The sequence below is a fragment of the Pempheris klunzingeri genome, chromosome 1 (assembly GCF_042242105.1).
Source record: "Pempheris klunzingeri isolate RE-2024b chromosome 1, fPemKlu1.hap1, whole genome shotgun sequence".
NCBI lineage: Eukaryota > Metazoa > Chordata > Actinopteri > Acropomatiformes > Pempheridae > Pempheris > Pempheris klunzingeri.
This window is the reverse complement of record NC_092012.1, coordinates 34,211,666-34,235,530: the sequence shown is the minus strand read 5'-3', so window position 1 is coordinate 34,235,530 and position 23,865 is coordinate 34,211,666. Positions and strand designations below refer to the sequence as shown.

The 23,865-nt window shown below is 46.4% G+C and overlaps 1 protein-coding gene across 1 annotated transcript in view; it reads right to left on the bottom strand.

The window, feature by feature from the left end:
* Window positions 1-22,706, bottom strand: part of LOC139203004 (tyrosine-protein kinase CSK) — a 41,772-nt gene extending 19,066 nt beyond the window's left edge. The window contains exon 1 of the mRNA XM_070832637.1: window positions 22,535-22,706. The gene's annotated coding sequence lies outside the window, so the exon portion shown is untranslated. The remainder of the gene's footprint in view (window positions 1-22,534) is intronic.
* Window positions 22,707-23,865: the final 1,159 nt, after the last annotated feature.

Here is a 23,865-nt window from a genome sequence, read left to right as displayed (position 1 = left end):
GTGTGTGACAGCATCATGGAAAGGATCCCTACAGAGAGAGACCTGGAAGATCCTGTTGGTTTAGCCGTTATATCAGTAACAGTAACTTTACCTCACAGAACACAGGAGCTGCTTTGAGCTGTTGTTATGTGTTACACAAATATTGTGTTGGATCCAAACTGACCCTTTAACACCAACACAAGAGATGGACCTAAAAAGAGACCAAGTGTGGATGGTTGTGTGTGACTAGAAGAGCAAGTGTGTGGCTGAAAGTGGGTAAAAGAATGTGTTGGGTGTGTGTGTGTGTGGCGACACAGCCCTTCAGATAAAAGAGAAATGTCTGCGACCATCGTCTCTGATTGATCAGAGACGATGGTACATCAGTGGCAGCATACTACACACTACAAGCTTAAAGGTGGAGCCATAACTCAATAAGTCCTCCTGCAGTAGCCGCCGTTCAAAGCATCCCACTTCCGACCAGCCCGGAGAACAGGAAGTTGACATGGGGAGGGAGGAGGAGGAAGTAGCTGACGCATATTTTCCAGAGCTCGGACTGAGGGGAGGGGCAGTGGTTGGAGTCCACGGGTGCTCTGGTCACCACTCTGAACAGAGTCATGTCAGAGTAGATGAATGGACACAGAGAACAAAGCACCACAAACCATCGGATCACACATTATCCTGGCTAAAAGTGTTCTTTAACACTTCCCTCCCTTTGGTTTCCACTGCATGTCTGATAAGAGTCCGAAGCTTTCCCTACGATTCAGCGGGTTTCATGGAAAGTACCACTTTGTCCACTGAGCATCAGCCAGTCGTTTGTGGCTCTAAAGCTACACAGTTAGCCTGGCTAACAGCTAGCATGCTCCCTGAGAGCACCTATAGCCCAGCCTCACAGCGCTGCCATATCCTGTGCTGAAACAGGAAGCAGCCTAATTGTAGACCATTGCAGATCCGTATGCAAACTGGCGGAGCCAAATATATCCACGGCCAGGCTGCTCGTCTGCACCCAGAGGGCACCGGCTCCTTTCCCTTTGCCATTCTTTACGTCTAGAGCAGCGCTGCTGAACCAGAGCAGCACGGCTCACCAACCCACAGCCACACTAGCTGGCCAATAGAGCAGAGACAAGGGAGCGCTATTCTTATCGCTCTCCAGTGCTGAGGAATGCCTTCAAGCTATTCAAGAGCCTCAGCATCACATCGCTCTCCTGACGCTAGTCAAGTGGTGCTCGTAGAGGCAGTGAGTCAAAAGACTTCTTCCTCAATTTATTTTCCGATAGCAGAGCGCAGAGCAGTGCCACTGTGTGCGCTGTGGTACCAGCACTTCACTGACATAAAAGGAGTGAGGTTCCCATACTGAAAATAAATGCATTGCACCAACATACATGTCTGATGCTGAGAAGAAGGTGTGTAGCACTCCTCCACCAGGTGTGTAGAAACCTACGACTGGGTTCAGACCGACAGCGGCACTGCATCAAATAAAAAAAGCAAGCAGCGTGTGTTTAGGCTCGCTGCTACCGGTACCGTCAGAAGTTGAAATGCGAACCAGGAAGGCTTGTTAAGCTTCAACAACACGCTGCACAGCAGTTTATACCCCTTGAAACAGGATTTTACAACTCTGGAAAGTTACTGCTGCAGCTATGAAAGCTTGTCTGTCACGGTGCTCCACATATCAACAGAGAATCAGCAGTGCTACACGGTGGAAGGTATTCTAGCTGGTGTGTGTGCTCGCATTAACTGGATTGGCTTGGTTTGGACACAGAGCGCTTCCTTCCTTTGTACCGATGCTGCCCTGCGTTCATTTGCCCATTCAATCAGGAGCCTTGCATGGCTGACGAAATGCTACAGTAGGTCTGAACGCGGCCTTTTAATTTGTGCTCTAGCCATGATCAAGGAGCAGCTGAGAGCCTGATGCCAACACTTAATAAACAGCATGACTACAGTACATGGCTTTGTATCATTACAATAGTACATGCAAATGAACAACGTTCAGCCTTCATCCGTGCTGCCTGTTCTCAGAGCTCCAGCGTGTCGTCCGGCGGACCCTGCTCTTCAAAATACAGATTGTACTTGAACATTTTCTATCTGCCTGCCATAAGAAAACAATTTTAACAGTTAAATGCTGGAATCAGACATCTGGGACTACTTCTATTAGCGTTTCAGCTGCAGAGATAGCCAAAAGACCATCTTTACAGCAGTGGATTACTTCTTCAAAAGGTCACACATCAAACTGTACATTTACCACTCCAGTTCAGTCCAGCTATCAGACATATCAAACACCACAGGAAGTCACTTCCTTCTCCTCTCCTGCTCCTACTTTTGTCCCTTTGTGCAGCAGGAGCTGCTGGTGACGCATCATGGCAACACAGTGGGAGGTGCTTCATCAAAGGCCGCCGTTATATCACCGAGAGCAGCTCTGCTGTTTCCTTTAACGGGCCTCATGACTCTAAGTGGAGTCTCTGCCATTTATAACAACTGGTATCGTCTTTGTGCTCAAGATTTACAGCTGCAACCAGAATTATTACAGTTTAGTATTTTCATTAGATTTCATTTGTTTGAAAATGTTTAGTTTCCATCAGTTTCAGTTTTAGTGTTGTATTATAATCTGGGGGGAATTTATTTGTCTGTGGCAGATGGAAAAGGTTCAGAGTTGATTTTACAATAGAAGGCAGCTGACTCCCAGTCATGTAGACATCCCAGTATCAACAGACAGATGCACCAACGCCTCCTCAGGCTGTCTGTGTCCACACGCTTGACCAAACTGACAAAGACTAAAAATAAAGACTTTTCCTGTAGATTTTTATTTTAGTTTAGTCTGTTTTTTAAGTGCACAATAGTGTTTGAGTTGCTTTTCTTTTTCTAAATCTTTATTTCAGTTAACTACAATGTTTTTGCTTTTTAGTTTTAGTTCTCCATGTTAACCTTGGCTGTAACCTACTGCGCTGGAACTGAACCTACACGGTTAATAAAGTGAGCAGTCCTGTTGCTCGTCTACAGTCTACTTTATGTCTGTATGACTGTTTAACCACATCAGTATTTCACTGCACTGTGCCTCCAAGACAAACTCCTTCAAGACAAATGTATTATAGTCCAAGAACAAAGGATTGTTAACTTTTGTTTCTGCACCAACATCCACAATCCTGCCACTGTGCTGCTCACTTTATCACACAGCACCACAGCATAGAGCAGCCAAAAGACACCCAGTGGCACGTCTGTGTCTGTACTCAGAGGCTCCAGGCCTCCGTGAAGACAAGTCTCCTCAAAGGTGTTGGAAAGCAAATCATATCTCATGTCTCTTCCACCTCTGCTGAGACGGCAGTGAAGAAAGGATCACTGCAGTACCATGTCAGGGGGGAAACATCAGTCAGATGCTTTGCTGTGTTAAAAGAAGAAAAACAGAACAGCTAAAAGATTATTTAAATTATAGATAATCACACAGTAACCGTTAAATTGATAAATGTGAAATGTACGCTGTAGTTCGTCTGATACATTTGGGTCTCTGCTTGTCGTATTAGTTTGACATTTTGCTTCTGTTTGCTTTCTTTAGTTGTGGCTCGTTTCAATTTAGACTTCATTTTACGCTTTTATAAAAGACACAAACCAAAAACATCGAAGCTGCTCTGACGCTACATGAGAGACTGACTCGATCCAGTGACGGTCCAGACGAAGATGATGACTAGCACTGCCGCAAAACAGGCCGTCGGTTCCCCGTCACTGGAGCAGATTTGTGTCTCGATGGTCTTCAGAACCCTCCATTTACATACTTTTGCTTCAGTATGAACAATGTACGACCCCAAACTTCTAAGTTACACTCTAATCCAGCTCTTAGTAGCCGGCACTCAACCCAAGAATCACACCACTGTTTGTGCTGGACACCGTCCACGTGCAAGTAACTGGGATAATGTTGGGCTGCTTGTTGCTCCGTCAGCTCTCTCTCTAAATAAATAAAAGCTTGAGCAGAAATCACCAGAAAGAGCTGAGACTGCTGTTGTCAGTCTCTAAAACTTCTGCAGCAAAGCCTCAGGTTACGTAAACAGAAGGCTGCTCCAAGCAGGCCACAGATTAAAGTCCCATGGCGTCCACCAGAGGTTAGAGAAGTCTGCTTTTTACTTGGGGTGACCTGCGAGCTTGGCCCAGATGTGTGTGTGATTCAGTCAGGATGTCATATATTGTCCTGAGGGAAATTCAGTTTACTGAGCCAGCACTAAACAACAGCTCCCGTCACACTCTACAAAAGGACGGCATTATACTCACCAGAACCAGTAAACAACATTCCCATCAAATCCCAACTCTGGCTAATGAAGTAACAGCACACAAGAGAGGACTATACACAACACTACATGTTTTCACATTTGTCATAACGCAGCTGTGTGTTGGCTCTTTAGGAACACTGCCTTTCTAAATTAGGACATATCTACTTTTTAAAATGCTGAGGGCATGTCATATCTAGTTCATGGCTGATATCCTGTGAGGTATAAATCAGAACAGTGTGAAGGAAGAAGCGTGTTGAGGTGACTGCAGGTGCAGAACCAGACACAAACATCTGCTTTATGTACACACCTGTCTGCGACTGCTTGGCTACAGCTGACAGGCCTGGACACCAGTTACACTTCCCTCCAACACAACCACAGTTCACCTACAACGAAACTGGTACAGTATATATACAGAGGTACACATGGATCAGCCCAACAGCATCACCTGTACACGTACAGAGCAGCTCTGGCTATCCAATCTTGACTTAGGCTCAAAGTTTGTATGGTAAAGTGCACCGGCAGCAAAAGAAACGGGAGGGGGAAATATGTAAATGTGACCTACTGTGAATGCAAATATACTGTAAAAGCTCACAGAAAACACTCAACACAGCGCTGAAGGCTCTGCAGAGGGGACGGCACGGAGCCGTCAACAACAAATGACTCGTGGCTGCATCGCATTTCCCCGTATGTAAAGTACGTGAAAGCGGGCCTGTCTGCAACAGCTAATGATGAACACGGGAGGCGAATCGGGAGGTGTCTGTGGCACACAGGGAACAAACATGATGCCTCCGCTTGTGACATATGCAAATACAGCCGTGTGTAGAAAAGTGAGGTTATACAGTTTAGCGTCTGTCCTCATGTTTGATATTCTACACAGTTTGCATTTGACCTCCGTCGCTGGTTCACATTTGCAGTGCAGACAAATTTTGAGCACATAACAGCACGGGTGTCTAGAGAAGGTGATGTGCTGTTACCTGTTAATTACAGGATAAACCCTTCACCTGCTCTGCTGTTCAGACCTGATCAAAGGAAATTTAGAAGGCCCACCAATAAGTGTGAGTGAGATAAGTGAGAAATCACAGACGACCTCTCAAAGTTTCTTCATTAAACTCAGCATGCTGCAAGAATCCCAACACAACAACCTGTTGATCTCTCATCCCACCTACACACCGAGACACACACAGGCATGTAGAGGCAGGTCCACCTGAGCCCCAAGATCCTAGACCTGTCTGAGGTTTTGGGTCCAGTCAATTGATCCGATAAGACCCGTGATCGGCGCTGATCGAGAGAGAAGCGCATAACCGCCTGATAAGGAGCAGATTACAGGAGTGAAAACAAGGTGAAAAAAAGCTTAGAGCAGCAGCAGTGAGTTGGAGCAGAGAGAAGGTCTTCATGTCCTTTCCTTCTGGATGAGCGGTCTCCCACCACAGAGGGCAGTCACTGCTGGGCCTCCCCAAGCCTCAGTGGCCACATGACGAAGACAGTGTGCAGTGCAGCGATGAGGCCAAAACCACAGGACAACACAGTTTCTCCCTCTTGTAGAAGATAAACCCAACAGTGCTCTTGCTATCAAAACTAGGTGGCATTTCAAAGACATTTCCATTCTGGTGCTGCACCACCTACCGGGGCTGATAGAGGCATATTTTACAGGACTGGTTTGGGCTGAAATGAATCCTTAAATGAGCACATTTCAATGCATATCCAAGTCAAAATTAGAATGTGTGTGTGTGTGTGAGATATTATGTGGGCACACTGGTGAATGACTCCTCTCCCTTTGTTTTGCAGACGTAGCTTTGCTAATAGCACTGACTTGGCAGCTGTTTTAGCCGGCACTGAACGCCACCTTTCACCGGTCAGAATGATTGTTGATGGTGATCAATAAACTTAGAAACTTAAATCATGTGGACGTTGCATTTGGCTTCAAGCAGCTCAGCATTTGGATCAAGTAGTTTGTGAAAAGTGCTTTAGATTCGGTGGTCTACAGCTGTTATTTCAGTGTGTCAGATCAGATCGGATCAGATTTGATATCAGCAATAAATACGGAGAGACATCCCTAATCACAACTCTTCTGAGACGAAGAGTGACACGGTTGTTTCACTGAAGTCTTCTTTCTCTGCACCTGTCAATGTGAGGTGCACATCCACTGCTGCTTTACACCTGGTTCTGTCCAATATCATCCAAGTCTCTGTCCTGTCGGCTGTCCAGCTCTCTCTCACACAGCCCTTTAAGCGGTTTTCTCCAGCCTCTGCTAGCGTGGACAGTTAGCGGTTTCTACTGTGGAGCAAACAAAGAAAAGACTGATGCCTACAAACGATGAAAACAAATGCAAACAAGCGCTAAGCCAGGCCCTTCCTGCTGTCTGGATCTCTGTTAGAGTGACGCCCAGAGAGAACAAAATGGAGACCGTTACGCTAAGCAAAGAAGCACTGCACCTGTGCCATTAAAAGAGACTATATCGCCGTATGTCTGTAACCTGACGTCTGAGGAGCGAAGAGCGGCCTCACACTCAGGTATCCTTCCCTCACATCCATCTGCCGGCCCCCTCCGCTGTGCCCCCACCTCAGGGCACAAGTGCTGCCAGTCTCAACTCATTTTACTCAACGCAGTGACCTGATTTAATGCTACTATATTTGAGACATTTCAGATAAGGGAGCTTAACAACATATCATTCAGCTGGTTAACACTTAATCTTATATTTACACGTTGGTCTGGCTGATATTCTGATATATATGATAAGATGGTAGGAATTTGTGACAGTGTTGTCATATCATTTACACCGTGTGAGCTTTCCCTTCCCTCAGGGTAGATATCACTGAAGGCTCTTCTACAAATCACTGAGCAGCCTATTTTATGGCGTTATTTTCACATGATCCCTGCATTGATGATTAAGCACGTTGATCTCGCAGGTATTCAGCACAAAAAGCAATATTTAGACAAATCTGAGTGTAGATTTGCTGCCGAGCAGGGACGAGCCGTTATGCAACTTAAAAAGACGTCCCTCAGAGAACATGTGCTGGAGTGGTAATCAAAATCAATGTTGACAACAGTCCTTGAGCACATGCTGTGGCTGTGATTTAGCCCGCAGGAACAGTTTACCACAAATCAAACCAACAGAGATTAGAAACGTATTACTAAATACAAACTCGTGAACGAAAAAAAGAGCTGCATCGATTCTTGCTCCTGAAAGAGATGGCTGAGGGAATACCAGAGAGGAAACTAGCAGTAGAAGTATTTTGGTACAAATCTGAGTAGAGCAGAGAGACAGGAGAGGGCTGCCCGTGATGGTAAATAATAGAGGAGAAGATCGTGGAGCAAAAGGAAGCTAACAGAGACTGCGGCTTACTCAATCATTGCAACTGTGTGCCTGCCTTCGCCATCTGCCACATGAAGCGTTCGGAGCCATCTTCACCTTTCTTTTTTTTTTTTTTAGCTGTGGTGCCGTTTTCACTGTGCCACAGAAACTCTTCTCCTCGGCTCAGCAGCAGCAGCAACAGAGAGACGGGTGCAGTCTTATGGGCTGAGGCTGTTTTGCGGCCTTTAAAACATTTATTTGACTTTAAAAGGATGCACAGCACAGCCACAGACGTCCAACACCAACCAGCCTCGCAAGTGCCTTGCTCAAGGATTTCATGCCGTCGTTGAGGGAGGAGAGAAATCCAAGACTCACCACATGGCTTGGAGATTTAAGCTAATGACCTTCACTTTTGTAAATAGATTACTTTACTGAACACCCTCCCTCTAACACAGAGCTCGATGGCCAGCTGATCTAAAACATTTTACACCAACAGGGCAGAGGGCCCCCAGGACCAGGACCGCTGTTCTAACAGGGTAACAAGACGTGATGGCTTGAATCGGTCTGAATGTGTTAGAAACACGTGATCTGGATTACCAACAGAGAGCACCGAGGAGGCCGGCTGGGGTTCTGAACTGAGCAAGAGGAGGAAGAGAAGAAAAAAACCCAACAAAAAACAAATCACATCCTTTCTTTGCAGCAGAGCAAAGGAGTCATGTGCGTGTCTAATCCACAGCCGTCGCCCCCTATTTTTATCTAACTGAAGGAAAAACAGAGCAGCGTGACAGAGAAACCTCTCCCACCACAGACAGACAGACGGGCAGGCAGGCAGGCAGGCAGACAGGCAGGCCTCCTGTCTGCCTCTCTGACGTAACAAGTGACAGGCTCGGGCTCGCCACTGATGACAGATTACAGAAGCAGGGAGGCAGGAAGTGGAAGAAAGAAAGGAAGAGGGAGAGAGACCTCCCCCTCCTCCCCCCTCTGGAGCTCAGGGAGGCTGCTGGACTGGAGAAAGCAGAGGGGAGGAAGGGTAGTGGTGACAGCTTATTGTTTGAGCTGTGTGTGCTGTGGTTCCAGCCTCAGCGCACACTCACCCAGGCCCGGCTATTTATATCCTCTCAATATCCATGCAGGCGGAGGCAGGCTGCAGTCGTTTTCATCATTGCATACATTATAGAGGCGGCATTTAAGTCTGCCTGCTGCCACACTGCCTTCTTCTTCTACTTCAGGATCTCCCCATTTATATTTGGACTGTCTCGGCTGCTGTGTCCAGCTTTGTACGCATCGTTTTATTGTTGTAGGCTATTTAAGGAGTAAATACAGCAGCAATTATGTATTGTATTTTCACAAGGTTTGGGACAATAAACCTAAATCTAAACCATCACTGTAAAATACTTCCTATATATGGTCTCTTTTTTCTTTTTTAACATCACAGTGCTTAATAAATCAACAATAAATCAGCCCCTCGTCCATTTACTAGACTTATCTGACAGAAAAACTCAGGGGATAGACGAACCCCGTCAAGAGTGAGAGGAGAGAGCTGGAGTGGGCCACTGGAGGAAACATCATACAGACAGACAGCCTTCGCAGTTTGAGAACATCCTTCCATTAAATATACAACACAGAGACTCTTGCATTTAACCTTGAATAGCAGCCAGAGCTGCCATCATACGGGCCCCTGCCTGTCAGTCAGATCGTGTCCCGTTGGGTTAAATCTCCATCTTCTGTAACATGGTTTTAACTGTCAACACTGATCGTCTGACATTGTTTTGTATCAATTATCTGCTTTAGACATGTCCTAGTCTCCATGATGCTGCCATTTTCCTCTAAGCTCTTTACCGGTTCAGCTGCTTCCCGTCATATTCTCCACACTTGTGTGATTGTTGCTGTTTTAAAGGCTAGCCTCACTTCTGGCCAAGGGGACAGCAGCTGAAAATGAGCCTCTTGGCTAAAACTGGAAAAAGGCTACAGTGATGTTGGCAGATGTGAATTTTCCCTGTAAACAAATACAACTGTTTAATCTCTTTCTGACAAATTCAAAGAACGGTCAAAATTGGAGTAGCAGAAGCTGGGGTATCCTGCCGTTCAAGCTCAGACGATGCCGGAGCCTACATTTCCCTTAATGCAACTCAACAGATGATCTCTCACATCACCGGTGAAATGCCAGTAGTAGTAGTGATATATTTATCAATTTCTATCAAATAACTTATTCTTTGCTTAGCACTTTTCAAATTATTAATGACTCTCATTAATAGCAGTGTCTCCTTTTTAAAAGTCTGTGTGTCAACAGTGACGATATCACAGCATCGTGTTCTGTTTAACAATATCATTATTAAGTCATCTTTAATATCACACTCCTAATCGTACCCAGAACGTGAGCCACTCTGGTGGAGCACAGAATAGAGGCTTTGTGTGCAGGCAGATGGAGAACTGAGACGAGGGGTGTCAGATCCTGGTTTGTAATTAAGGATTTAAAATTCTGCTGCTGTGCTGATGAACGGGGGCTAGGCGGGCGGACATGCCGCTAGACCAGAAACATCTCTGAATACACAGCAGACAAACACACATGCCTCCAGCTGTCCATATATGATACGATCGTCGGCACAAGCCTACTTAGCTCCATCCATCCAGTAGCCAAAACATGTAACTGTGTGGACTGAGGACGGCTGTACTCTGGCCGCAGTGCAAGCTGATACGTGGAGGCAGGTAAGAGAGGGAGGCTTCCACAGTGGGGATGGGAGGGCTGGGGGGCAGAGGGGTAGTAGGATCTGTGCTCTTCTGACAAGACATCTGCACAGGCTCACACACTCTTCAGCCTGCTCCTGTCAACGGTACCGAACTCTCACTGACAACATGCACACAGCAACAAAAGTGCACATAAAATGCCCTCATCCTCTGGCCTGAAATGTGCTGCCACTTCCATACATATGCATACAGAGCCTTCACCCTCGGCCTAATGCATGCTGTCAAACACACACACACACACACACACAGAAGTGGCTTCAAACATCCCAGGGGGTGAGGGTGAGGGAGAATGAGTGGGGAGGAAGGATGGAAGCTGTTTGCTGCTGCTGCTGCTGCTTTCGCTCTCCTCCTCCTTTGATGGCAACACATGACAAGTCCTCCTTTCAGACCAGAGGAGGAGGAGATGGGGAAGCAGAGCGCAGGGATGGAGACACAAAGAATGTCATTAGCGGCAGCCGCAGCAGGGTGCTGGTACAATATGGCAGCGGCATTAGTGGTGACTGGAGCTCCAAATCTCTCAAATAAAAGAAGCATTCAGTGGCGGCGGCACTGACACCATGGAGAAAAATCTGAATCAGTGGGCTAAAAAGAGGGGAGAGAGGGAGGAGAAAGGCACATGGGGGGACATGGAGACTGGGAGGGAGAGGCCTAAAGGCAAAATCTAAATTGCAAATGACACTGGAATACGGTTTGGCTCAAAATAGAGTGCAGAGAGAGGCAGACGGGGTTGTCTAAGAGAGAAGACGAGGACGGGCAGAGTAAGATCAGGTTGTCAAAGGGAAGCTGAGGGTCCTAATGCACATTATTCTCTTCAAATAAATAGTTTGAGCTTCATCTCAGGTCCAGCTGAATGCCTTTGTTTTCTGTTACGTAACATTTTCTTACTGAAAATCAACCAAGTGTCTTCAGAACTTCAGAAACGTCTTGTTCCAACTTCTGAGGGAGCGAATTTGAATTAAGAGCTCACAGAAAGACAGGCAGCACAACACAGTGAGACACGGGGAGACGCAGAGAGGGAGGATGGGAATGAGCTGCTCACAGATGGGGAGGACAGAGATCAGGAGAACAAGGGCACAGAAAGAGAGGACGTAGAGGGGCGGAGTAGAGGGGTGGAGACGACAGAGGACGGAGGCAGACGTGAACATGGTGAAGACTGCCTGGGTTCTTGGCGGAGGAGTGGTCATCTGTCGGTTCCAATGCCAGCCATGAATAATAGAGGCTCCACCCAGCCATGCCAGCACTCTCAATTATTAATTCACAACCACAGGCTTGCATTAGCGCGCAGTGTGGGGCGCCATGGTGCACGCACAGGCGCCTGCTTAGACTGAACCACCAGTGTGCAAGCATACCGTGTATGTGCACAGACATTTAACACACGCATATCACGCATATTCACACTGTGACAGGATGTGAAACTACTGGACTCTCTGAAGCGTCTGGCAGCTTTTTTCTTTAGAAAACTCCTCCAACATGGAGCGGCTCATGTGTTTTATATTTTGAGCAACAAATGTCACTGCTGTTACAAGGATTAATAACCCAGGATTCGTGGGTCAAATGTCTGTTGCCATAAATGTCGACACACTGATGTGAAATACAAGAAGACGAGTACTTCGAAATATCATTATCTAGACAAAATAACTAGTTAATAATCCTTCCTGTTTCAGCCACAATAGCTCAACCCCAGAGACAATATTAACTAGGTCATTGGTTTCTTTTCATAGGCAAAGTGAAGAAATGTAGCCTAATTAGGTGAAAGAGGAACTGGCTGACAGATGTAAATCAGTGCAACGCTGCTTTGATCGGCCGTTATACACTGTATGTGCTGGGTTTAAGTGCAGATCTCAGGGCCGTGCGTGTGTGTGTGAGTCACTGACGAAACACTGAGACACGTATCGTCACTTCTCCCCATATAGCGTGCACCCTAGTTTAAATCACACCACACATACAACAGTGATTCACATGAAGCTCTTAGTGTTATCGTTAGCTTTGCATCCGCTGCACAGAGCGCCTCACCTACAGGACCGACTCTCCGACACGCCACGCCTCTCGTGATCAAACAACTCTGCATCCCCGCACATCCCGCTTCAGCTGAGACGCGAAAACCTGGACAAAGTCCCGTAGACTACAAGAACGTACAGTACAGCTGCGTCTGAGTATCTGAATGTTCTACAGGGAGAGTTGTGTAGGCTGTTTTCACCCGTGGAACAGGACGTTGGGTTATAAGGTGAAGGCGATGGTGTGGGTGATACACCCCAGGTAGACAGTGAGGCAGCACAGAGGAGAAGTTCTCCTGATGCAGAGTCTGTGTTTGCAGAGGCAGCAACTGCAAATCTTGCCCACGGAGAACAAGGCTCAGGGATTTCTTCAGTAAATTCACACACAGCATGCAGCGATAATCATGTTCACTCTCGCCTCCAGCCTTAAAGAGAAGTCTGTGTAAACAGGGCTGAGCAGAACGGCCTTGAACAGCCCACACGTCTACACGTACCGTCTCCCCGGTCGCCCTGTACGTCCACCACATCAGAGGGTCCCCGAGCAGCACCGCGCCCGTCCTCACACCTGCAGTGCAGCTCTGTTGGTCCACTCCCAATGAAATGCAGTGTTGGACCAGCTGAACCACAGGTGTGAACACAGCATCAGTGTCCCTCTGTCAGGTTCTTTCATGTGCTTCTGCTGCTACCAACTCTGTCTTTTAAAAGCTATAATCAATAGACAATTAGACAATCAGCTGATTGACAGAAAACTAAATCTTGTGGGACATAATTTTAAATAAAAATTTCTCTGGTTCCAGCTTCTGTCATCGTTAGGCCTGGTCAGACAGAACAAACCAGCTGTTGTCAATGAAGCAATTAATACAGAAAATAGCGACATATTATTCAGCCCTGGTTATCTTTGTTGTCTCTGAACTGCATTTTGATTCCTCTTTTTTAAGCCTATAAAATCCTTGAATAGCACAAATACAGGCAACGATTTCTAAGAGCCAAAGGCGAAGTTTACCTCTGATCAAGAATTAAAAACTTAAAGAAAATGTACAGTTACACAAACAGATAGCAGCAATGTTTGGTAGGAAGAACCAGTACTATTAACGATCAAAGCCACAGTGTGAAGGAACAGCACAGGACGCAGTATGGACACCGGAGCAAACATCCTGAATGTGCATTGTATTTTACAGTTCAACACAGCAGGACACAGCCCATTAAAAATGTACTGGCCATGTGCTGGAGTCACCTGCAACACACCAGTCAGGGTAAATAGACCATATATAGGCCATGCACTAATAACTAGAGATGGAGCCACAAAAGATTATATCACATAATGTTGTGAATCGCAGTTATTTTGGTCAGGAGAATTGTCCCATCCCACGTCCAGGACTGGCCCAGGATCAGTGCTTTACATTTTATTACTGAGATCACGGTCACGGTGACAACATGAGATGCCTCATATGTCAGTGAGTACAGACAAGCTCCTGGCTGTCTGGCCGAGTTTACTGCGTATTTGGCAACAACCAGGAAACTAACCGCCAACGTACAATTTATCCAAACTCTACCCATTACTCGACACAATGAGGTTAACACTGAAACAAGCTGAAGAGCATGCAGGGAGGGGTCCGCGTGTCCTAAATGGCTGGTACATTCTTACATTCCCAGGAGACTCAAGCGGAGCTCGGCAGAAACTTGAGACGGGGTGGCTTTATTTTCCTCCGATGCCGACCCCACCACGGCCTGCTCAGAGGCCTCGACGTCAGCAAGAAGAGCACATGATCTGAGCACACGTGTGTGTGAGACAGTCACCAAATAAATATACATGGGATGGGTCTGAAAGGGTGTGAGCAGAGCCTGTGTGGAGGAGCGAGTGAGTCTAATGAATATAACTCAACATAAATACAGACTACCGTATTCACTGTGAAGCCAGCTGTTTGTATTTCTAACGATATCAAGAGTGTTAAGTTCAGCAAGAGGAAAAGGACCGTTTCTCTAAATGTTCAACCGTTCAAGCAGTGATTAAGAGGGTTACCATGACGACAACATCTTCTACCATTTTATCATTCACGGAAACACAATAGGAGGATCACAAGGATAAGACCTGAAGAGTGATCCATCTGCCTCTCTCTAAATCCATCATCGTGCATCTATTTATCCATCCATCCATCCATCCATCCAGCTGCCCACCTCTCAGTAAGCCACGGGGCTCATCAGCTGCATCAGAAACAGGCCCAGATGTAGGCCACGGTCAACAATAGACACGTCGCTGTGATAGTCAACAGATTAGGAGCAAAATGTTCCTCGTGTGTAGAGAAACACGCTCGGTTGATATCAGGTTTAAACAAAAAATACAAAGCAGCCGTCTCATAAAGAATATCTACAGTCATGTGTAGTATTATTTAGACAAAAGAAAAGGGTCCATGTGTGCAGAGGTTGGTGACCGTCAGCCCAGAGACCAGCGGGTTTAAGAGGAGCTGCAGGTGAAGCTGAGAACCACGTTCATCTGTAGATTTAGAGGGACTGAAATGCTTTTTTTTTTTTCCAGCTGGACTATGAAAAACTGGAGTTGTGCTTTAGAGGGAACCTGTTCTGTAGAAGATGTTATCTGCTAAGCTCAGGGAGGAGAAGGCAGAATGTTTTGTTAAAGACTGAGCTGTAAAGTAACCTGTGATTTTGTTTGACCACTGCAGCTGTGTCTCGTAAATTCACGAGGGTTGAGCAGTTTGTGTGCATGACACGAAAACGATAGAAATCAAATCCAGACTGCACAGATCATTCTGGTTTAATCTCTCAATTGGAAATATCAGGGGAAAAAAATATTGCTTTTAGAAAACGACAGCCTGAAGGGAATTCTATTCACAGAAAAGATCAAGTGAAATCTCCCTTTAAGAGAAAACGCTGTACTGGAGTGGGTCTTATTCACAATACAGTCTCTGTGACATCATTAGAGCAGACGCCGTTACTGCCTCTTTGAACTACATCGGATGACTCAGTTGCAGAAAAACTAGTCAGGAGTGCATCGAAGAGCAGCAGATAAAAGAGGAAGAACTGGAGCCTCCCTGCAGAGACAGGACTCATTGTCATCATCATCATCAGTGATTCAGCCTGTGCTCTTTTCAGGACCTTCACCACGATGACAGCGCAGTTTAAGATCTCTATAAATGGAGAAAAACGCCTTCAACTTTGTGCTGAGTGAACTGCTTCCTCTTTACTGGTCTAAATATGAAGGGCTCCAGTGAACCAGGACACAGGTGTTGCTGTGTGAAGGGAAACACAGTGGTCACACCGGACGCAAGCACACGGCATTTCATTTTCTGAGAATACAAATTAGTGACAGTTTATAGGCAACATGGCCAGATGGTAATGTCTGTTTTAGAATAAACTAAGTGTGCTAAATTTTAAAAAAAAAAAGGAGAGCCCATAAACTGCACCACAAAATCACAGAGACAAATTCACTGGAGGTAAACTATTTCCATAATATCTAGGCTCTCACGCGAGATGAAACGATAAGGAAGTGAGTGTGAAATCTGGTTGAGGTTGGACATGCAGGTGAGAACAGCACAGTCCTGGTTATCACAAAAAAAACGATACGATATCAAAGTGATTGACAGCGATAGATGTTTTAATCAGACCAACACACCTCGACGTTGTGGCAAAGAGTGGAAACTGTGTTAGCTGTGCTTCTTCCAGCTGGAGACAAAAGCCTCATTCAGTCAAAGTCACCTGGAGGTGTGAAAGGTATCATTCATGTAACATGTCAGACAGCTGCTGTAAACCATGTTTACAGCACACCAGCATTTTATGCAAAGCTTCTGAATGAAGTTAGTCATTAATCAGCTGAAATTCTTTCTATGCTGATAATGTTCAGTAATTTATCAAACTGGACGCCTGAGCAAACACCCTGAGCATGCATTGCATATTACATTTAAACACAGGCACGACAAAGGCTCCTAAAAGGTTTTCACGTCCGCCTGGAAATGATCACAAACTTTGAGGATTCAGAAACATTTTAAAGCACAGTTTCTGCACAGTTTGTTGTAGCGCTGACAGCCTGAACTCCTTTGTACTAAAGTGGACGTGGATTAAATCCCCCCGAGTGCATCTGAACGCAGCTTCAAGGAAGGAAACAGCTCTGACCTGCTGCACAAAAGGAGTTCAGGTGGTCAACACCACTAGAAATAGTGCAGAATCTTAAGTACGTCTTCTTGTTTTTAAAAAGGTCTCTGAATCCTCAAACTCTGATTATCAACGTGAAAATATTACAGATTCTCAGACTCTGCTGGATTTAAATACTTGGCCACACACTAATAACACCTCTGGTCCAGGAACATTGCTTCACATGAGAATATAAACAGAGCGGTAACTTTATTACTGCAATAAACCCACAGTGGCAACACGTAGCATCTCCTACACCAGTAATGATGGTTACTAGGCTGTGTTGATAGCATGAGCCACTTTTACAAACCGTTCATTCTACAGGAGCTCAAGTGTGTTCCTCCAAACACCCTGCAGCTGGAATCTCTTATCACACACCTACAGCACGGCAGCAAGCTATCCAACATCAGCGGCCCGTTTCTCTTCTTGGTTTCTATCGTACCGTAGTTCTGTAAAGTGACTCCGATCATCACAGCTTACCTGGTGACCCCCATCTCAACCTGTGCTCATCATTGTGCAACTGACCTTTAAACAACACCCTACCAACTACAGACTATGGCTGCACCTAGCCACTGTTTTAGTTACAGATTAATCCGCAGATTATTTTCTGGATTAATCGTTTGGTTCATACGACATTAGTGAAAAATGTCCATCACAATATCCCAGAGCCCAAGGTGGCCTCGTCAGAGAGCTTCATGCAAACCAGCAGCAAAGGTCCACATTTACAATTTTGGGGATTTTTTGCTTGAAAAGGGATTTAAACGATCAGCCAACAGGCAAACCAGCTGCCGATTAGTTTTCTATCAACCTGATCAGTGCAGGTCTACTTCAGACTAGTCTTGAAAAAGGAGAACGAGAACCCTGGAGTGGCAGTCTGAGGTCCTTATAAATGGCGACCACTTGTGATTTCTACTGTGCCACAGTGTCACTTGTCTCGCTCAGCAGAAATCGTCCCTTCGCTCAGAAACACAGACTGATGTCCAGCAGGTCTGTGGGTTAGATGACCCACTGCTGGTCTGCACCCCGGGGCAGGTGGGTAGTTATTGAGGGTTTTTTTGGTTGATTTATGTCTTGGAGCCGGGGAATTCTTCACAATGCAGTTTCTAAATGATCACCTGAGGAAGAAGCTCGTTATGTGGGTAATAAAACATCTCAGCTGCAGGCTACAGGAACAGGTGGGGCCGCCTGCGTTGGCACCTGACAGATCTGCCTCCTCACAGACGCCATCGCTTCTGTAAGATTTTCTTTCCTATTAAATTAGATTTTTGGTCATGCTGTTTGTTGACAGTCACGTATTGCGCTTCCCTAAACTTTTAGTGCCTCCACAGGTCCAGTGGAAACACATGAACAGAGCAGAGAGGACCAACAAATAATGAGATATGACTTTGTCTGGGATGGCATATTCTAGAAATGCTAAAATGTTGGATTATCATCATCCTAGTGTGAAACAGATCCCAGTGGGAGCTCTTTGGAGGCCGTAGGCGGAGTGAAAGACTCGGCATGTGTCAGGCCTGTGGCTCTGCTCGTTGCCCACACCGTGCAGCTCGCCAGCAGGCGTGGCAGGAGAAGTCCGCCGGCCTTCGAGGAGCCGCCTGACTGACCAGCCGCTGCCCAGATGGAGAGGCCTCGCTGAGTTTGAGCACAAGATGGCAGCCACAATGCCACTATTCTACTGGGCAGCAGGATCCCTAGGAAGGAGGCTGTATGAGGGGGTGGGGGCTGTCTTCATCTCAGCTCAGCTCAGCTCAGCAGGGGCTGAACAGAGAAGACGACACACTGGGGTCAACAAACGTCTAGAGGCCATAATGATTGTGGTCCACGGTTCTATTATCATGAAACGTGATTGATTAATGTACCGTTATGGTGCTGAAAGCTGGTGTTCTCTCATCAGAGTAATTAAACAAGGACTTAAAGCTTCAAGTGTGTTTGTTAAATAATGTAATAGTGACTGAATTAATCTGTGATGCCTCATACGGAAACACTCATATCAGGCTGTAAGAGAATAAAAAATGCTGAAATGGCACTTTAAATTATGAATCCGTTCTCAAAATAGTTGCATATGAATATTTTTTGTCAGTTAATTGTTTTAATCTAGTTTTTAGACAAAAGTCCTGAAATTGTACTGGTTCCAGTTTCTTTAATGTGAAGATTTGCTGGTTTTTGTTGGTCCTTTATTGAAGCAAACTGGGTTTTGGACTGTTTGAAGTTCATTAATTCGGAGACGTCTTCTGGCGTTTTACCAAATGACTAATCGTTTAATTGAGATAATAATGAGCTGACAGGTACGTCAAATAATCATTAGCTGCAGCCCTGATGGGAGCCCATATGGTGATAAATGAACAGTGTGTATAGTATATTTGATCCACACCAGTGGCTATAATCTGATTAGTACTACGATGATAACACACTGATATCTTTTAAAGGGACAGTTCTGATTGTCTGAGCTTCTCCACAGTCAGTGTACTAACTACAGTAGAGGGCGGTCGGCACGCCCCCAGTTTGGAGAAGCAGGCAGGCGTCCCGACACAGACGCTAAGCGATGTACTGCTGGAAAACAGATTCTAGACACCTATAAAAAGGAGCCATCAGTTTAAGTGTATGCTATATTTAGAATATTTTCCCACTTAACATTGCCATCAGTCACCCCGTTCCGATGGAGAAGTGAATGTGTTCTCTTTCTCTCTCTTCTCTCGCTTCAAAGTCACCAGACTCCATTAACAAAACCAGTCATTTTAACCTGCAGAACACAGGAGTTGCTGCTGTCTCAGTCGATGAACTAACATGATAGTTTGGATCCAAACTAACAATTTAAAAGCAGTGGCGGACCAGCAACTCCTGCCTGCTTCTCCAAACTGCCACCGTGCTGACCGCCATCTACCGTAGGTGATACACCAACACCGACCTCATAAAGCCACACTGCACTATCCCTTTAACAGGAATCTGCCATAAACACAGTCACGTCTGGTATCCACAAACAAAGGAATGTGTTGTACACTGCAGCGTATGGATGATGCACCCATTGTGTGTCGGCACAAGCTTAAAAAGAGGAAGCACTGCAGGTGCAGTGCAGATCTGCTGTCAGTTTCACTCTCTATTGCTTGTGCACCACCATGAGTCAGAATGTGCACGGACCTTATCAGGCACAGTAAAACACACCGCGGTGCCCACTGTGTGTGTGTGTGTGTGTGTTTGGGCATTAAGACTTTGCACTGCCCACACCTCAGTGCACTTCATTTTACAGATTCTAACATACCAGGCTGCTGAAATGCAAACAGCCATGAGGTAAACGCTGCCGACTGCATGCATGCAGAGCGACATAGCCCACTGTGCAGAGTATGTCTTGGACCATCTGTGACGCCCTGTTGCTCACGAGTGTCGGTATACTGTTAAGCTCAGTACCAAAGCCTCCGCGATAAATCCCTCCTCTGTTAGTGCCCTTGCTGATTAAAGAGACAGTGGAGGTTGGAGGGAGGAGGCTGGAGGGGAAACGAACTGACGCGGTCATTGTGTTGAGGTCAGCGGGGCCTTGGACAGGCTTCAAATGTGCAATGAGATGGTCAGAGTACAGACAGAGGAGCCATTACTTCCCCGCAGAGCACATGAGCCAGGCTCAGAGCTTAACATAAGACAGTAACACAGCTCAGCTCGGCAGCATTAAGGATCGACCAGACAGCGACCCCCACCACGCCTCTTTGCTAGAAAGACGAGAGCCGACGTGGAGCTGTGCTGGCAGACATGTCCTGTCACCTCTAGTCCTCACTGAGCTCCTTTAGACTTCCTTCAGTCAGTCAGTCGGTGATGGAACTGAACTCGTCCAGTCCAGGCCAGAGTAAAACAGTCACAGATGAGCTAAACCAATGTAGGAAACATTTATTAAACACTCTTATTAGTTTAACACAAGCAACAGACGCCAACATGAGGATCTTATTCATCGAGCAGCTCATGATGACAAACCCTAAAGATGTGCTGACAAAACGCTCGGTAGCAGACAGACCTCGTCACTCGTCAGTGTAGCTCACTTATCTTCTTCTCTATAAGAACATCATTGGGTTTTCTATGATATCAAATTTAGAAGAACTCAGACTCTTCCTGTATACGTTGCACAGAGGGCTGAAATAAACCGTTTTGTGCTTCGACACATAGAAGCTGCCTTCAGTTCAAGCACAGAGCCTTGAGACACTTTGCTGGACATCCTAGACCCGGGGTACAGATACCCAACGTGCTACTGTCTGGTTCAGCAGACTCCTCTGGGGATAATGGACGCCAGGCCCTCACACCCCCCCACCCGCCCCGAACAAGCTCAGTACCAGATTTCACAAATAGAAAACCCAAAGCCACCGAGCTGCTTCATCAGCACTCTGCACCGTCTGCGGTCAGGTGTGCATCAAAATGAGTCACAGTTATCTGTCCAATCAGACGGACCACGTGTCCGCCGGTCAGCCTCCCACTGGCTCTGTTATTAAAATAGGCAACAAGATCTGGAAGGATGATATTTTAGATGCAGAGCGGTAACATGGCAGATGACAAGCGCAGATAAAGCCATTTGTTCCCAGCACACAGATTGTGAGCGATTGGGTGTCTTCACCTAAAGTAAATGGGAAGTTAACGCCGTGTAAAGTAACAATGCTCGACAGACACTGCATGGCTTTTGTCGGTCGTGCCGCAGCTTGCAGAGGTATGTACATTTCATCATTTCAGACAGTTTCCTCCAGCCGCTGAGGGGGGGGGGGACTAACAAGGGGGGGGGACTAACAAGCCAGGGTGAGGGTGAACTTCTCACTGCTCTGATTCATCAAACACCAACATTTAACACTTAACATCACCACTGTTTATGTCTAAAGCATCTCATGTCCTTTAACCTGTGTGTACGACACTGGAGCTCCTTGTAGGGACGCAACCAACCACAGTTCTCCCTGCTGATACATCAGGTGATTATTGATTATTATTGATTTTCGCTATTGTTTGGTCTTTAAACCGTCAGAAAATGGTGAATAATGTTCATCAGTGCTTCCCAAAGCCCAAGAAGGCGTCCTCAACCCAAAAGCCATTGTGTTTAATGTCTTTCCTTATAATAATTCCTATAGTTGACACCTGCTAAATGAATGGACTAATTGCTGCAGCTCCAGGCCGACCCTGACCTATGACCTTACTGTGGGATAAACAGCATCATCACAGGTGTACACAGCAGGTCCAGGTCCACATGCCAGGGAATGGAAGAATGGAAGACACAGCACACTAAAGCACATCAGGGCAGAGAGAGGAGCAGTGTTTCCTCAATGAGAGGGGCTCAATCTCAGCTCCAGCCCCGTGCGGAGGTGGCTAAAGCCACTGCCTCCATTATCGGACAGGGTCGTTATTTTGTGCTTTTGCTCCTCATTTCCCAGCTGAATACACACCACTAGCAGCAGGTACTGGCACAAGTTTAACATGCACGTGGTTGTTATTAAGACGACACACACACGGTCCCTCCACAGCCAGCTCCACGACAGCATGCACAAACCCAACACGGCGCATCCGCCTGCAGCACTTCGCTGCAGGATCTTACAGCCCCCCCAGCCTGGTCTCTGGGCGCCCCTGCAGCACCGGACCACACCGACCGTGTCGGCGGTACTCATGGAGGACAGAGCGAACAGCCAGAGGTAGAAAGGTCGGGAGCACGGAGGGCTAGCCGCGGACCGAGGCGGCCGACGGTGGGAGAGAGGAGAGGGGAGAGGGGAAGGCGGGTGACTCGGAGGGTTTGGGCACAGCCGCAAAATCGCCCATGAAAAGAACAAAACTGTGGGGAAACACACAGGCGTCCGGTAACAGGTGCTGTGTTGTGTTGTGCTCGTGTGTGAGAGAGCCAGATGAAGACCGGAGGGGTAGAAACCTGTTAAAACCGAGCGTGTCCGATAATGGACCCAGTGACGTTACATTGTGTGTGAACTAGCAGCTAAGGCTAACGGACGCTAGCTCGGCGCAGTGAGCTCCGCTAGCGGGACCGGAACAAAGCCGGGACGCGGTTAGCGGAGGCACAGACAGGTACAGGTAAACAGAGGACACCCTGGCCGACAGTCACTCCCTCCCGGAGCTAACGGGGCGCAGCAGCGGCGGCGGCACACCGAGACAAACAGCTCTGCGCTGGGGGAACTCACCCAAAGATACCGCTGCGTGTCGACCAGATGCTGCTCCCAGCTAGCGACCGAGGCCCATGAGGAGCTCTCCTGCGGCGGGGGGGCATCCAGGTGTGTGGCGGCGGTGAGGATACAGTCCCAAACCTGGCTGTGCTTTGACGGCTACTCCTGTCTTCACCCGTCTGTGTGTGTGTGTGTGTGTGAGAGGCCTGCTGCTGGAGGAAATGGTCTCCGCTCCGTCGACGGAAGGCGCATGCGCAGAGGTCTGGCACAGCCGCCGGGGGGAGCGGTGTGTGAGCACAGCCGCGTGGCCAACAGGTGAGACTGTCCACTACCTGTCCCCCCCCCCCTACAGCCTCTGTCTGCTTCACATGCTCTCATTTATCCTCGGTACTATCCTCACATGTTTACCTTCCACTGACAGCAGCCACACCACCGTGTACTAATACTACAGGTACAAGTACAAGTACTGCAACCCTGCACAGGTTGGCAGGGCTGGGTAGTAATGGATGGCATCCAGATTACAAGTGACTATTAAATAAAGCTTTCATTGTCAAGGATTACATTTTGATAACGTCTTTAAAATATGGGGATAATCAATGTTTTTTTTTCCTTTGATTGTCAAAACAACACAGACACTTTCACCTGTTGTTCCACCTGTAGGGTCCAACTGTTAATGCTGAATTGGCTAAATGCATTTTATTTGCACTGAAAATGTTTTGAGGTGTTTAAAGAGAAAAAAGAACATTTGAGGAACTCAGTTTTGTGGCAGCATCCATTGTTTTAGTGTAAGATGTGTTATTTGAAGTAATCAGATTAAGTATTCAATCAACCCAAAGTGGTGAAATAAGTAAACCCTGCAGATCGTAAATAAAAGAGCTGCTCAGCTGCCAGTTTTCTCTGTTCTTGTAAAATTAACTATTGCTGCTGTGAGGTTTTACCGTTAGATCACTGTGACAACCACAAGAGAGGAAGCTGGTTGGAGTGGTGATGATTAGGGTTGGAGTAATCAGATTAGGTGACATTTTATATTTGTGATCCAATAGATGACATTAATAATTACAGAAATGCTATTTAAAATATGTTTTAAAGTAAAATGTGACCTTGTTTGTGTATTCTGATGTATTTTGTGATATTTCATTTACTACACACGGTGGTGGAGGAAGCATCAACATCTTTTACTTCAACATACTAACATGTTCAACATGTTATTGACTTATAATTTGTATTAATGGTCTAAATCTGCAGAGTAATTAGAAAGTCAAACATGTCCCTCTGAGATGTGGTAGAAATATAAAGTAGCAAAAAATAGAAAGTACCTCAAAATAGTCCTTTATAATAGTTTTAATTAA